General features: G+C 37.8%; 1 protein-coding gene across 2 annotated transcripts in view; it reads right to left on the bottom strand.

The window, feature by feature from the left end:
• RALB (RAS like proto-oncogene B) overlaps positions 1-15,796 on the bottom strand; it is a 47,765-nt gene extending 31,969 nt beyond the window's left edge. The window contains exon 1 of one of the 2 annotated variants that reach the window (XM_014871737.2): positions 15,665-15,796. The gene's annotated coding sequence lies outside the window, so the exon portion shown is untranslated. Of the gene's footprint in view, positions 1-559; positions 738-15,664 lie in introns of those variants that run through there. The other variant, XM_088168261.1, reaches the window with a different exon arrangement.
• Positions 15,797-16,438: the final 642 nt, after the last annotated feature.

Below are 16,438 nucleotides of genomic sequence, written 5' to 3'. Positions count from 1 at the left end.
GGTAAACTGAGTAGTAAGCCTGTAGGAACTTATTCCACCAGTGAAGCTTATGAGGAAGTTCGTGTGCCTATAAATACATTAATATAAGTATCATATTGTTATGGCATTACATTGTCCTCAGCTAGAGAGCTTGTTAAGACACCTTACTTGTGGTTGATAAATCTACAGTCTACAAAGTTACTAATACATCTACAAAGAGCTTCTCCTTTTTGCAATGTTAAATTGATAAAAGTACAATATGCTTTACATTAGATGATCAAGGAAAGCAATTTCAAAATAAGCACGCATTGTATCCTCTAACATTTGGGCTTTTGAATTTTTTTTCATCTTTTCAGTGTGGACAGTAACACACACAGGATATGTCAGAAGAGTCAGAGATTAACTTTTTAGAAAAGACTACTTGCTAGAAGCTAGTTATGTCACTAGTAGCAAATTATGATTCAATATATTAATAGGTTTAATCGATATTCAATCTGCTAACTTATTAATAAATACATTATAAATTAAAAAAAAAAAAGAAAAACCCAAACACTACATTCTGTCTTCTGATGCAACTTACAGTAAATCTCCTATTCCTTTGGAAAAGCTTGGGAGGAGCTGTTCTGGTTTGTGGGGTCCTCAGTCTACAAAAGTAATGTACCTTGGCCAAAATATAAGTACAGAACTCTCTCAGTTCACAACCACGGCATAAGCTTCTCTTCAATCCTCAAGTTTTGTTACTTCATTATGATGTATTTCTGGAATACCATAAAAAATAAAACAGGAGCACTGCATTAAAATGAAGAGTAAAAAAATTGCCAAGATCCAGGAAGTTCTGAGTTGAGAGTTCTGATAGTGTGGGTAATGTGAGCAAGCAAAGGGGAAATATAAGGAGAAAGGAACCTGTGTGGGGAGAGAGAGAGAGATGTGTATGTATGTGGGTATATATAAATTTCTAATTTAAAAGTTGAAGCTGTTGTGATTTTGCACAACTAAAATAGTGTTTAAGGGTCAGAAATACTGCTTGTGCCCAAAATTCATTGAAGCAACACTGGATTTGTAGCAAGAGAACTACATTATGTAGTCACAAGCAAATCCAATCACTCTTCTACCTAGGTTAATCTCCTCAAAATAAATAACTGAAATCCCAAATTCATCTCATATTTGCAGCCTAAAAGAAGCTGTTTACTGGGAAACAGTGAATGTTTGCCTTAATTTAGTTTAGCTTTTCCCTTCCACTGCAGGAACGTACTTTAAGACCTTGCAAGTTGTGTTACAGATTTGCCTACAGCAGAATGGCCAAAGAATGGCTTCTTTGGACTTTTTTAATAAACTATGGTTTATTGAATAGTGTTATATCTTGGTTTTCTCAAATCTTATTTTCTTGTTTTGACATTTTAATAGATGAGAGCAGAATCTATGTATATAATTTACTGCAAATCTGCACCTGTACTACTGCTGAATCAGTGTGTCTGTAATGCAAATGCTGAACAAATTAATGCAAGAATTATCTATTGAGAATGAAAACCTAAAATTTACAGTAAAAAACCCTATATCTGCATCTTCCAAAAGTCCTTGAGAACTATGATTGCCTTTAATCATACAAAATACCTTTGTGCAACTTTGAGATTTTAGCAAGGAGCTTTATTCAATCTTTCAGAGAACAATGAAGCAAACTTTGACTTTACAAAATTACTTCGCTGCACTCAGGCATGAATTTCATCTTAAAGCTGGATTTCTTGAAGGGCAAGAACAGACCTTTCGCCTATTTTTCCTGGTCAGATTTTCAGTAGCAGAAAATGAGTTGGTTTGATCTGGCTCACAAAACTAGTTATTCCCTTTATAACTCTTGCCAATTTTTTAGGCTTTCCATTTTCTATGGAATAGTTCACTAACATTTTAAATGGAATTATAACCAGGTCATAAGATGTACAAGGCCTGCTTTCCCTCTCCCTTTTTTCTTCCATACCAATTCCTGTTTGTGAAAACATCTGCAAAATGCTGGATGTCAATTGGTACAGATTTAATCACTAGAGAAATGGTCACATAATGTGGAGAGGTGGCCCATAATTTTATTTTTCCATTCTCTGGAAGCAGTGCACAATGCACTGAAATTAATGTGGAATCTTCCTTCACTTCTTTCCAAAAAAGAAGCTTCATGCTCTTTGGAAAGCAAGAGTGCCATGGATTTGGCAGTGTGGCTGCAGATATCCGTCGTGTCAGATGCAAAATGCAACAGTCATGTCACGTCCATGCTAGATTCAGCTTGATGTAGTTCTGCCTTTTCAGTTTCCTTTCACAGAGCCTAAGCAATGTGACCACCTGCTGAATCCCTCTCTTTAGCATGTAAAGAATGCTTTGTTTGCATCAGCTGAGCTTCTTTGACTTCTTAGCTCAGAAACAGTTTCCTTGTTGCTTTTCTTTTACCTCTCCAAGGGTTTTCTTGGGATAACTTGAGAAACTCTCAATTCAGGAAAAGATGGTAAAACTCAATTCCTTTTCCATTTAGTTGATTTGCACTTTCTTGCTTTGTTGTATATTAATGGAGATAGGTCTAAGCTACCATTTCTAAATGCAGTCTGAATCATGGCAGAAAGAGTTGCAGCACTATTCGGCTTGCAGTTAAAATTTCCTTAAACTCCAGGATTCATCTTTAATACTTTCTTAAATTGAGCTCATCTTTACAATTCTTATAATTTCTTGCCCACAGACAGCTGTGATTTTACAGAAGTTTTCAGTTTCACTAAGCCATAGCTAGCTTTTCTGCCATTAAGGTTCTACGTATCTTATGGAAGTTTAATTTCTTAGTTCTTGTCATGCAAACAAGATAAAAAGTAGAAGCAGGTAAAGATTTTAATTAAAATTTTAATTTAAAAAAAAATTAAAAATCAAAACTTCTGATGGGGAACTATTTTGCAAATAGAAGTAAAAGATTCACTTAGGACTTTTACCTGTATTAGAAGAATTGATTATCAGCACTAAAAGTTAAGAATCATTGTAATATGATTCCAAAGCGAATTATATGAGACCTCAGATACAAGAGTCTATTCTACTTGAAAGAAAATGAGATTTATTCAACAGCTTGATGACAGTGTGGGAAACACTCTGTCTCACCCCCAGAATTTTCCATCTTGGTTTAAAGCTGTCCTTATGAGCTGACTCCACACACAAGATCCTTATGACATACAGTTTAACTGTTGGCTTTTGACATAGCTCTTGCATGACACAGGTGAGCTACCTGATAACCATTGGGTCTGCTTCTCAGAAATGGGTATAAATAAAAAATAATCTCTCCTGTCAGTTCCCAAAAGCCATAAGTGTAAAAACAAGGTGTGATTGCCATGATTTGTCCTTGGTTGCTGCATCTACAGCATCAGTTTCACCAGCAACTTTCACCTTCTTCCTTCTAAAAGCTTTTAATAAAACGGCTGCCTTCTTACCATGTTAGTTGTTATAAATGCAGATGTTATAAAGGAAGGCACTGCCTGATTTTACAGATCTCAAGGTCACAAATCAACAATGAAAAAGGCTGTAAAATTTATTTCTCTAAAAAGATGGTTTCCATCTCCCACAAGCTAAATATAAGTTTCTTTTGGCTACAGAAGAAATAAGACTTTTTGTGTTTTTCCAGACAGCTAATGGAGGACCATGCTCACTTATGCCTTTAGAGACTTCTTTCAGTATATAGCCATAATTAACAGGAAGACCAGCCTTTAAAGCTGACCAATAAAATATCTGTCATCTTTTTAAGATGTACATTCTTTCTCCATCTAGCAAATTTCAAAAATGAGTCACAGACTTGGATCATGGAGAGACTCTAAAGTTGCTGCTAGAAAAGGTGAAAACATGCTAGCCCAGATTAGAAAGTGCTGAGCAGCAGATAAAGCTACCATACATTAGAAGGCACCACACTTGTGGCTACTCCTGATCTTATTTTAGATCTACACCACAGAGCTATTTCCTATTTGTATTTTGGTCCATGTGCACTTTTAGCTCTCTGAGAAGCATGCTTTGTGTTCCAGCAGGAGATTTTGAGTAAATTTTTATTCTTATTGACCAGTATTAATTCTAATTCAGTTTTTGTTAATTCCAAACTTTTGACTATTCATTTTTCAGGAGAGTGTCAATGGCTCATTGCTCCAGGACATAACTCATTTGTATTCTCAACTCACTAAAGTAGACTTTTCCAGACTGCTGGAGACACAGCTCGTTATTTGGGCAGCCAGACCTCTCATTCAAACCCTAGGTTTTGAGCTGAGCCTTTTCCTCATATGCTTCTGATATTTTCCAAATCTACCAAACCAGTCTGCTGGCAGCTTTGTTTTAGTGATATAAAAAAATGTTTTAGTTCCAGCTCTTACTCTGTTCCATGTACAACCATTTCATTCTAATTCTGCCAAAACTTTGCCACCTTTGCTCTAGTTCCCGTTAATAAAATGCAGTGTTTCCTGGTCTGCATCCTGTTAGTGCTGACACAGTCTCCTCATATTCAGTGTGTGCTCATCCCATCAAGGACAGGAAATGTTCTGCTTTGCTGACTCCAATCCGACCAGAAATAATGTGGACAAAGAAACTTTTAAGAGAGATGGTTTAGGTACAGGACAGCTGAGAATGTAACTGTCAAAGTTACAAACTCGAAGGGACAAAATATCAGAACTGAGCTGAAAGTCTTTGCTAAATGGTAAAAGTAATAATAATGAAATAGTCTGAGAATTTAGCCTAATATCACCTTTCTTCTTTGTGAGTTTTTCCTAAGGTTTTTGTTGTGGCTTTTATTAGTTTGTTTTGGTTTTTGTGTTATTTTTTTAATGTATTCTAGTCTGTATAACTTGTTATTTACACTGGTTTGAGCACATACCAATTTTAATTTCTATTATTTAATAAATTATTTACAAGGATTTTTGGAATTTAATGTTGCTAATAATAACTGTGTGGAATCACCTCATGAGGCTGACAACTTTAAATCTGCCATTTAAGCTGCCATTTGTGACCAACTTCTAAACAGATAAAATAATAAACTGTGTGATTAACTGTGGTGGGTTCTTGAAACATTACTATTACAAAAACTGGCAATTGCTAGACAAGAAGTGAAGGACTATTAGGGCACAAGAGGCTGAACTCTGAGGACTCACCCTGGCTTAGGGGATATGGAAGTTCTGTGTATAAAGACATTGTTATTCGAATTCTGCTACTTAGTCACACTAAATATATTTTAATTTCACAAATTATCAAATGGTGTGCAGTAGTTGTGCTGCTGAAACAATGAAAGTTCTCAGCTGAGAATTTAAATGGGACATGGCATCAATACTTAAGCCAAGGCATAGCACAAAAAGGTAAGCCCTCAGGTTCTTAATTTCACAACTCCCTTGAGCAAATTAGAAAGTCACAGTGCAGGAGAGTAAAGTTTAATGGGTACTTTGCACAGTCACATCCAAAATCATGGCTTCTTTTTCCTAAGCAAATCTGAATATCCTTCTGCTTCAACAAGGATGGGTAAGGGATTTGTTGTGTTAGTAGGGACTCTTTAGCTGATTTAGCATGACTAGGCAGGATGCTCTCCTTCCTCTGAGATTGCTAACAAGTGTCAGGAAGTATTGCCTTCCTTCCTGGCTCCAAGCTTGCTACCTCTACAACATCCTATGCCTCTTCTGGCAGGGCTTCCTTGCCAGAATACAGAGCAGACAGATATCCACACATTGCTAAAAAATAGAGAGTCCAGACATTTCTGGTGGATGCAGTAATCTTATTTCTTTCTTTTCCTCTGTTGTATAAATAACCATCATATTTTATCTAGTAGTGAGTATTTTGGTTGTGAAGGACCAATCTGTAATTAACTTTGTTATGATAATTATTATGGCAATGTAAAATTATGGACATATAGATTAATTACAAATTTGGAAAGCAATAGTTTTGACACCTTTTGGTTTGAAATATGTTGTATCAACCGATTTGGGTATGTTCAATATACCTATAAAAGTTTGAGTATGTTCAAAATACCTACCATTGTAGTTATTTTCTTTCAACTTCAGCTGTCAAAATTACATGTTTCACCTCTGTAATAATAGATTTTTCCCAGTGGTGACTCAGAGGAAATAGTCTTTCCATGCGATTTTTCACAGAGTAAATCACAGCAGTTTGCCAAAGTTTTCACTGAAAAAAATGCTACTGTAGAGCAAGAATTAAGTGCAACCTCAAATAAATACGAGCCTAAATACGTCACCAAATGTAATTTCATGAAGTTGTGACCTCACTAGAATAGTGCCTGGTTTGGGAACCTTTTGACACTGTCACATAGCAGAGGTGCACTTCTGAGCTATATTAGCTGTTGTGGACGGAGTTTTTGTTGAGGTGAAACAGGTAAAGAAGCAGGAAGGGCTTTTGCATGGGTTTTACAGAGATGTTTATTTCAGCCAAGCGTGAGCACAGTCCCGACGTTCTAAGGCAAAGGCAGTGGTCTGAGGCTTTGGGTTAGGTAACAAGGGTGGGGTTAGGGCGTAAGTGCCAACTGGAAATCAAGGTGGGAGTGACTAAAAGGCTGTCAGACAGAGAGAGGGCAGGGGGCTGTCCCAAAGAACAAAACAAAGGTTGTCTTGATCTGATAGAACAAGATTCTTTATCAAAAGGAGATAACTGAGAGGCTTCTATCTTTCTAACTAGGAGTGCCTTTCATTGTCTCCACAATTAGCAGCCTGTAACACAAGGCAGCACAGACTCAGCTTGTCCTGCAGACTGAGGCTTATTTAATGTTTGCATAGTCTAAGACACTGGGAATGAATCTACTAGCTGCAGTACTACTGGCCGCCTCTCCCCTTCAGTCCTCTCTGTTTCCAGAGCTATGACCATATTCCCTTCCAGTGACTTTAGCACCAAATCTGGATATTCACTGAGATGGAAGAGTAGAATTTGACAGCTGTTCAAGATGGAGCTAATTCGTATTGTAAAATTACTTCTTGTTTCTTTCTTGATCTTCACTATTAGTTCAGCTGGTCAGAATATGGTGCTAATAACAAGGTCGTGAGTTTGATCTCCATATGGGCCATTCACTTAAAAGTTGGAGTCAGTGATCCTTATGGGTCCCGTCCAAGTCAGAATATTCTGTGATTCTGTGATTACAGAAAGTTACAGACATAAATGATGCCTTTTAAAGGCATAAATGATGATTAAAGACAAATACCCTTTCCTTGTGGAGATTATAATCAACAATAAGTAATAAAACGGCAATATAAAGAACTAGTGCCAGGAGGCAACAGATTCTTTCCAAGAGACTATGCTTTCCTACGGGACATGCATGCACTTAGTCATTTTAATCTACAATCGGTCCAGATTAAGTACTCTGTTTCTTTTAAAGATGTAAATAGCAACGCCTAGTGGATTAGCATAGAAACACATTATGGAAGAAACGCATTTTAGGAAGGATTTGAATGAAGATAGCTTTGAATGTGAGTTCTTCCAGAAATCTTATCAGAAAATATTTTACATTCAGAGAAGAATAGTTGCTGCCTTTTCATCACAGTTACTTTTTGAAAAACAAGCACTGAAGAGAGATAAGGAAACTTTCTTGTAGACTATTCCTATTATCAAATGGCAACTTTACTCCACCCTTCCCATGTATTTGGCTTCTTACAGAGTGCCTGGAGCTGCTGTTTTGTTCCAAGATTACCCTCAGAAAAATCCCCTGCCATTATCAGACATGCTAACAAAAGAAAGAAGTGTATACCACTTCCAAAGAGGAAAAACGTAATTGACTCTATTGATCAAAACCTGGAGAGGTACCCCATTAGCTTGACTGAGATGACAATCAATAGCAGTTCAGGACTGTGATTTCATACTTCCTACCATTCTCACTGTCATACTCGGGCAGTCAATCAGACTTGAGGGGAAGGCTGGGTGGAGCGTCAGGCTGCAGGGGAAATTACTGTCCCTTGCTCCCTGTGTCCCATCCCTCCTCCCCATCCTCCAGCAAGTAGCAAATGAGAACAGCAGCGCTGGACAGGTGCTGCTGTTCTTACCTGCTCAGCAAAGAGATAAGGCTGCAGGCTACCTAGGAGTGTTTCTTTCGCATGTCCAAGCACTCAAAATCATTCAGACAGAAGCACAGCAACAATTTTTCTGTATCAGGGTGCTATCTTTGCCCACATTTCCTTCTCTTTGGGATGAGACAGCAGCTCATCCTGAGAATAATTTTCACTCCTTTCCTTCTCCCTGGGAGGAGGCAGCAGTTTACTAGTTGGAATTTCCATGGAAGAGGTGCTTCAGATCAGACAGAAGATCCTGCAGACCAGATTGGGCCAGACGGCTGCATTTTGAACGATGCTGGTCAAGAATCTCCAAAATTCATCTGTGTCAGCCTGGATGCATCCACTGACTGTCCTCTGAGTTAAGTCAGTGTTAAGAGCTTTTGGAGATCACTGTTTATTTCTGGACATAAAGACTTACTCCATCCTCAGTCTTTGTGCAAACCTTCTCTTTGCAATAGAATTGCTCGCAGCAGGCTACACAACCCTATCAGGATAGCTTCAGACACTGGGCAACATGACAAAGGAAATTATCATCACCCAGGAGCTTCACACACAGTTTGTGGCTTTTGGAATCATCAGTCCTTACTAGAAACAAACAGAGACCAGTATGAATAGGCTGAAGAATTATACTGAACTCATAATCCTGACAGTTGTAGCCAGTTTGATTTTTCCTTGGTTACCTCATTTGTTGTCACAACACTTCACTCTGGAACAGAAACCCAGTGGACAAAGCATGGGATTAGTAAATTAGTAATTTAACTGGACCCTTAGCACTAGTCCTTATGTACTGTCACAACGTGGAGATGTTTGCACAGTATTATGAAGGAAAGAGTTGTGTCACAACTCTCTCCCACTCTGAGGTGGGAAAAGTACTGTTAGTAATTGTGATTGATACTGTGTTGCTGTAGCACAGTTTTAGTAAGAATAATGCTGCAACACAAATGTTTCTTGAAGCTGGGAATATACCTTGTTTGTTAGACTACAGGAGTAGAAGGAATTTCCAACATTCAAGCTCATAAAACGACTTTTAAGTGAAAACAGAGACTTGGCTGACTAAGACAACCAGGACTGAAGAAGTTTGGCATTTAGATCACAGTAGTAGCAAAGCCAGATGACAAAGCAGAGCTTTTAAAAGCCTCTCAGACAGAAAGGTTTGAGATGGAAAGGAAGTGAGAGGAATGGAGTGTGTCGCTTATTAAGGGGAGGAGATAGGAAACAATGATGCTATTGTGGCAGCAGAGCTGATAAAGGTCAGAGATGATAAGCTCTGATTTGCATTCTTTCAAAACACTCATACTCATGGTGATTTTTTAGTGAAAGATTAGGGACATGGTGGCTAGAGAGTTTGCTATGCTTGTATGATTGTAATGTACAGTGCTTTAGTTTTTCAAGCAAAAACCAGCGCCTTCAGCAATTTAATGCAAAGCATATCTGCTTTGCATTAGACTTGCCATAAACCTTCTAAAGAATTAGCTATAAGCCTTAAGATCTGCACTTTACAGGAAGCTCAGGGAAGGGTCAGTCCAAGCTCTGGTATCTGGAGAAGTCACTGGAGGACATGGAACAAGCAATGAGGCTGTCAAGTCAAACTCCATCCAAGAGATACTAAGCAGAATATTTCCACTTGAAATACATGCTTTTGTGACCACCTATTGAAGAACTGTGCCAGACACAAGAGACAAGTGTCCCAAGGGCATGAGACCATAGCTGGATCTTGTGAAATCAATGAGAAATAGTCCTACAGGGGGATCCATCTTAAATTTCTTTTACAGAAATATCTTATACAGATCTATCTCCTAGGAAACAGTATTTATCTACATTAACATTCTTTATCTAGTACTGGATATATAGAATATGCCTAGGTTCAGTGCAGTTTAGATTTCCCTTCTTTAGCATTCCTACAGCTTGCCAGAATGTCTGCTTCTGCAGAAACAAAGGTTAATTAAACACATCCGCCCATTAGATCAAGGAGTGAACATTATTACAATCTGGCCCCGAGCTACCTTCTTCAGCTGTGAGCTGTGAGCACTGAAAGACACTTGGAACTACAAATTAGTCCTCAAGCAAAACTAGTTTCAGCAGAAACCACTTGTTTTATTGAACAGAGAAGGTCTTCCCCATATTTACAGTTTCGACTTGTCTTGCTGTACCTAGTTCCAGCAAGAAACATTCTAGGGGTCTTTTGCAAGCTCTGTGATCCAAGGGTCTTGGACCTTTATAGTGCCATGTTAACACATAAAAGAATGTTAGAAAAAATCTACCTTGTCTGCATTGCTAATGCCATATTTTATAATTATTAGAGTTAAAGGTAACTCATATTGGATTTTTTTTTACTTGTATTGTTTAGTTTTGCCCCTTGCACTGTATTTGGGCCAGTGAAAGAGCTTGAGAAATAAAATGGCCAACTCCCTCATTATGCATTTCTTTTCACTTTCTTTTTCCTTTCATTTTTTGGCTCTTATGTATAAGCACCATATTGACACAAATGCTTTCTAAATTCTGTAATCAAATCTAAAGAATAACACATTAACTATATGAACTCTTCAGAGCAGCACTATGGCTGTACCTCAGTTTCTCTCTTGCTGTCACGGGGAATGAAGTCTGGCAGCATACACCTTTCACAAGCATATACTGTTACCATGCCTATAATCCCCCCTACTTGAAGAACTGACATTCTTAAAATGTTTTCTTTCTGTGCTGAATCAACAGAACAAGGCTGCAATAAACCTGCCAGAGAGCAGTGACCAATAATCCAATTATTTAAGGTAGGTGGGACACATTGAGGTCTTCTCTGAAAGTAGGATCTTAAATAATGTTAATTATGTAAAATAGTACAATATCTACTTAATCATAGAAGCTGGCTTGTATCTATTCTCTTCAATAAGAGATGAAGCAAGTTTAAGTCTCTGCATTCAAAATTCAAGGCCCCTATTTTGTCAGAACTCTTCTCAAATGTAATAGTATATTATGCATCCCCCATTCTCATTCAGATTATTCACAAGTAATTTCTGCTTTTCGCAAGCTGACTCATTCTTCATACTTATTAGCTGAATTGTTAATGAAAAGGAATCTCTACCCATGAACTGAATGTTCATGTATTTAATTTCTACTGGTTTGGCTAGTTTTGAACAGACACACAGACCACAGATTCTTTTTCCTATTCCAAATCTGGAAGAGAACATCTGAGCATCTTATTTTGAACCCTATTTTTCACAAATATTGTCTAATGTTTGATTAAAATTTCCAACTTCTCAAACACTATTACCATTACACTTAATGAATTAATAATAGAAACTACAGATAAAAAGAGACATAAATAAAGAGCTAAAAAAAAATCAGTTATTTGCACTGTTTTCTTGGGTTTGGTTTCAAAGTCTATACAAGTCACAAAATTGTCTTCTTTGCCCAATTTGTACTGGATAACTCCTAACTGCTTTCCAAAAACCCTTTGAAAGGCAGCATCTCTGTCCCTGATAGTGGTACACAGACACAGAGCTGTCTTGCAAACTGCTCATCACTTGGCATCCGGATATTTTCTGAAGTTTCTGAGAAAAACCTCTTACTCTGTAGCAAAAATAGAAAGCAAAGTTGGAGTGGTACTCTGATGGGTCTTGGACAGCTGATCACTGATGACATAGCCCTGGTGGCAAAGTACAAAACAGTTCACATTTTAGGAAGAAGATAAACCCCAAAAGAAAACTACGTAGTAAACTAGAAGTATTGACCCCAAAGAGGAAGCAGAATGTCCTTCTTGGAACATCTCTCCTTGGCATTTTACCTGAAACATTCTGTCTAGCCTCTAATTAGTAGGCAAGATGTGACAATCTTTAGTAGTACAACATGCTAAATTACTTTAGAGTTGTTTCTATAAACATAGCATGCCGATGCTTACTGACTGATTCTGCCACCTAGGAGCTTTATTTCCATTCAGCAATGCAGCAGTTGAATTTTTAAGGTGTTTTGTTGCTAAATTTCATTTAAGTTGTAAGGCTGCCTACACCACAATGCCCTATTCATTACATGTGGCAAAAGTCTTTCTAAAAATCTTGGAGCTGACCACAGCCTTTGGTGCTTGTCTCACCCACACTAAAAATACTGTATGATACAAAGCATTGTATAAGGCTGTGTAACAGACAGCTGTGTCTGTACTCAGGTTAATAGGTAATAGGCAAGCCATGGTAATATTATTTCTTCATTCCTCTTTCCTGAGCCTCTTTAAGTCTTATGCCTATGTACATATTTTCTGGGCCATTTATCCTATGCTGAAAAACATCATTAAACAGATAACATGGCAAGGATTGGAAAAAATTATATATGTCCCATCAGCATAAACAAACCTGTGGACTGTGCTCAGGAAAGCTCTAAAGCTGAGGGAGCATTTTATTAGCCTGAACACGGGGACTGTTCATTTAAACACGTCTGCAAGGATCACATCTCTTTCTCTACCACTTTACTCAGAGATGACCTAGCATGTAGTTCAGTACTGTACTTCTAAGCATATATTTCTTAACATGCTGTTGCTCTTTTGTGCTTCATGATACATTTTTGTTTAGTCATGACAGCATAACCAGCAGTCTATCTTTTTCTTTCTATGGGCCAAATAACTTTAGTGTGCTCCATTAATTAAAGCTATGGGTATTATTACATGGAATGGCCCTACACTCATGAGAGTATGAAAAAAAGTTATATTGATTGAAGGAGATAGCTCTTTAAAAATGCCCCTTAAAACTCATAGCCTTTTTGTGGTTTTTTTTGGTGGAGCTCTAGATTATATTTTGAAGTTCAGGATCACTGTAAACAAAACATATTGAGCTGATAACCCGAAGCAATATCTGAACAAGAAAGACAAAAAGGTTCTAAGCAAGGAAAACTTTTGTAAACATTTCAGTATTGCTTACATGATTAAAACATAATACTCCAACACAAAATTAAGAACAATTATTTGAATAGACTAAGGAGTTCATTCAGCTTTAGAGTTAAATCTACTTTGATGATTAAAATACAAGGAAAAGAACCAGAAAACATAAAGTCTATTTTCAGCATTAGCACTGACTCACTGTGTGATATTAAGCAAGTCACTTAATTTACTGCCTCACTCTCTGTCTCACCTGTAAAATGAGGGAGCCTGCCTCACAAGTGCTGTGTGGGAACACTTAATTAAACATTTGCTATGCATACCTAACATTTCTTGAATGCGAGGTGCTGGAAAATTTATTTTTGAAGACGTATGTTATCAGGATACAAGAGCAGAACCAGGTAGTTTCTATAACGGAAAATACACATCTATTTAATTTGATTCATTTTTTTCTTTGGATTTCTAAATAATGACAACAAAATAATTAACTACAGGACCTACTGGTCAGCAACAGAAGTCAGCTAATTAGTGACATCAATTGGCAGCAGCCTGGGCTGTCACAATCACACAATGGTGGAGCTTGCAGTCCCCAGGGATATGAGTTAGGTGAAGGGTGAAGTCAGACCTCTAAATTCTAGTAAAGCAAAATTCCAGCTCTTCAAGGAGTTAGCAAAAGGAGCCCCTGATAAACTGCCCTCAGAGAAAAAGGAGCAGAAAAGAGCTGGCAGACTTAGACATTTTTCATAGTGTGCAAGAGCTCTCAATACTCAGGTGTAAGAAATCAAGAAAGGACATGTGGGACAGGGAGGAGATTTGAGATATTCAGCGTGGCTTCATCTAGGGGAAGTGGCTAACCTAGAGGCCTGACTACATCATATATTCTAGAATTCTAAAACTGAGTGAAGCCCTTGAAATAAGTTTTTAAGTTGAAAAAAATCATTGCCACAAACTAGACAGGCCAAACTATAAGTAGGAATAAAAATACATCATTATTCTTCCATAGATCTCACAATTGAAGTACTAAGGTGAGTTTTTTCCATGATGTATAAGCAAGTTTGTATCTAATGGTAGTGAGTGGCAGCAATTCAAATCCAGAGAAAGAAAAACGTTATTTCTAAACCAGAATCTTTACTGAACTCATGGCCACATAATTTTGTTGGAACCCAGATCTCAGTGAATTCAAGAAACAAACATTTCTATGGAAACATGAACATCCGCTGTTAAATGAAAGTTACAAATCCCTCATGTTGCACAGTACAAGCCAATTATGAGCTGGTAGACATGTAAAAGTACTAATTGGTAGCATGTCAGAACAACACCTGTGAAGACTGTTTGACAGCTGATCTCTCTGGACTGCAGCTGGATCAGAAGCGCCTGCTGCAGGTCACTGTGGGAGGCAGAACCCTGCAGGAGCTGTTCTAATGGCCACCTCTGCTACAGCAATCTCCATGCTACTGAGGCTGAGCAGCACACAGCACATCGTTAGCATCCTGCTGCTCTTATCATAGCCATATTATACAAAATGCCAGGTTATCATAAAACTAACTATATCAGCAATTTTTTAACCAGAGGCGTTTTTACCTCACAGTGCAGTTTAGCAGACAGGAAAAAGCAATGCTTTTAACTAACATTGTGCTGTGATCCCATGAAGGAGCTGATCAAAACCACAGTGAGCAAATTAAAACCACAAAGTAATGTGATCAATGACATATGCAAAGGTTATGTGTTTCCTGTATAGTTGCTCACGTCACCAAGGACTTTTTTGAAGACGGTTCTTGTTGTCATACGTATTCACAAAAATACCACTTCTGCTTTCTGTTGGTTCCATCTAATCCTAGATTGAGACCTTTATGTAAAGCATGGTCATAAGTCCTTTACAACCTTGGAATGAAGTTAGTGTTTGGTATTCTACAAGGAAAACAGACACAGGAAAGCTTAGATGCTCTATCCTTTTATAAGCAACTTTCTAGGTTAATAAATAAGTTCTACGAGTTCATTTGGCAGATATAAACACGTCATTAATTTATTTTCATGATAACATTTTTTATGCTGTGAAACATGGATCGACTACCTTGTTCATACATATATTAAATATAATAATAAATCATAATTGTAACTATTGACATATTTACCTAGTCTCTACTAAATTAGCATGTCAGAGACATTTAGACAAAATATTAGGCCCTACACCAATGGTAGCAGAACCTTTAGCTCTGCATTTCAGCTACAAACCAAGATGAAAAAATGTAGCAGTAACACCACCATAGGTTATAGTTATGCTAAAAAGAGTCAATGACTCACTGTGAATGTTTACTTGGCCTGCATGCTTTAGGGATGAGTGAAGATTACTGAAGACAACTACTTCTTTTATTCTCCTTTTATTTTGCTTATTACTAGCTAGTACTACTACATTCTTTATCTGAAACCAGATTAAGAGTAAACAAGAGGTGCTTGTCATCCAGCATTAACACAGTACCATGTGCTTGGTCACACCTGCTTGTACATACATTTTAGCAGCTGTTTTTTTCCTGTCTGTCTGTCCATCCACAGCAAATAGGCATGTTGGCTGGCCTTTTCTTTTCTATGCTTTTCTACACCTAGCCCACAGCTTTAATCCAATCTCTGCACCCTGAGAGCCTCCCATGTTGCTCCCAGGGCCAGGGAACTCCCTTCTCCACATCACTGTCAAATACTGACAGCAAGTTTTCCTTTTACTTTTGCGTCCCAAACTGCACATAAATGTAAATACAGAGCAGTGATCGTAGTCTGACGCAAGCTGGATAAATTGGTTGCTTTCTCAGCTGATACTCACTGTGCTTAAAGGGTCGTTCGTCCTAGAGCAGCAGTTACTTAAGGAGTATGAATTAGGCAGGCAGGAGGTGGCAGAAGATGGCAGAAGGAGCTCCACTACAGTTTTACAGGCCAATCCACATGATGACTGTAGCTGGACTCCTCCTAGTGCCTCAGAAAGTTACAAGAAAAGGGAAGGGCTCAGGATATGATATCATGCACTCATTCTAAAAACAAGGAAACTCTTGTAGATAATTTTAAAAGTAACAACTTAAAAATCCTGAAGGCCAATAAGAGAAAATTACTTTTCTAATTCATCTTTCCTACCCTTTCCAGAGAAAAGTTTCAATAAATAAAAATTACAAGCTTAGAAAACTATGTTTGCATTATTAGTAGGACTAGCCTAAGAGACTTATTACAACTGAGCCACCGCAGAGCAAAGCTTGCTGCTGCCTGTGTCACAGCTCTGTTGAAGCAAATGTACCCAGCCCCAGCACAGCTGGGTCTGTGTAAGCAACAGAGACCCACGTGTATCCACTCCTTGGCAGTGTCCTGACTTGTTTATAGCCTTTCTCAGCAAAAGTAAAATCTTCTAAAGCATCTCAGTGATTCAGAAATCCAATTAATATTTTCCAAAGCAATGTAAGTAATCAGGCTTTTAAGTCTCACGGAAAGTCAATGTGATTTTGTGCAGATTTGCAGGGTTAAGTTTTACTCTTTAGAACCTTTTCTAACTTCAAGTCTGCTTCAGAAATAATAATCCATTTGCAGGGATGTATTACTATGAATTTATTTA

This window comes from Sturnus vulgaris, chromosome 7, assembly GCF_052056855.1.
Source record: "Sturnus vulgaris isolate bStuVul1 chromosome 7, bStuVul1.hap1, whole genome shotgun sequence".
In the NCBI taxonomy this organism is placed as follows: Eukaryota; Metazoa; Chordata; class Aves; order Passeriformes; family Sturnidae; genus Sturnus; species Sturnus vulgaris.
The sequence above is the reverse complement of the archived record's forward strand: the minus strand, read 5'-3'. Positions and strand labels throughout refer to the sequence as shown.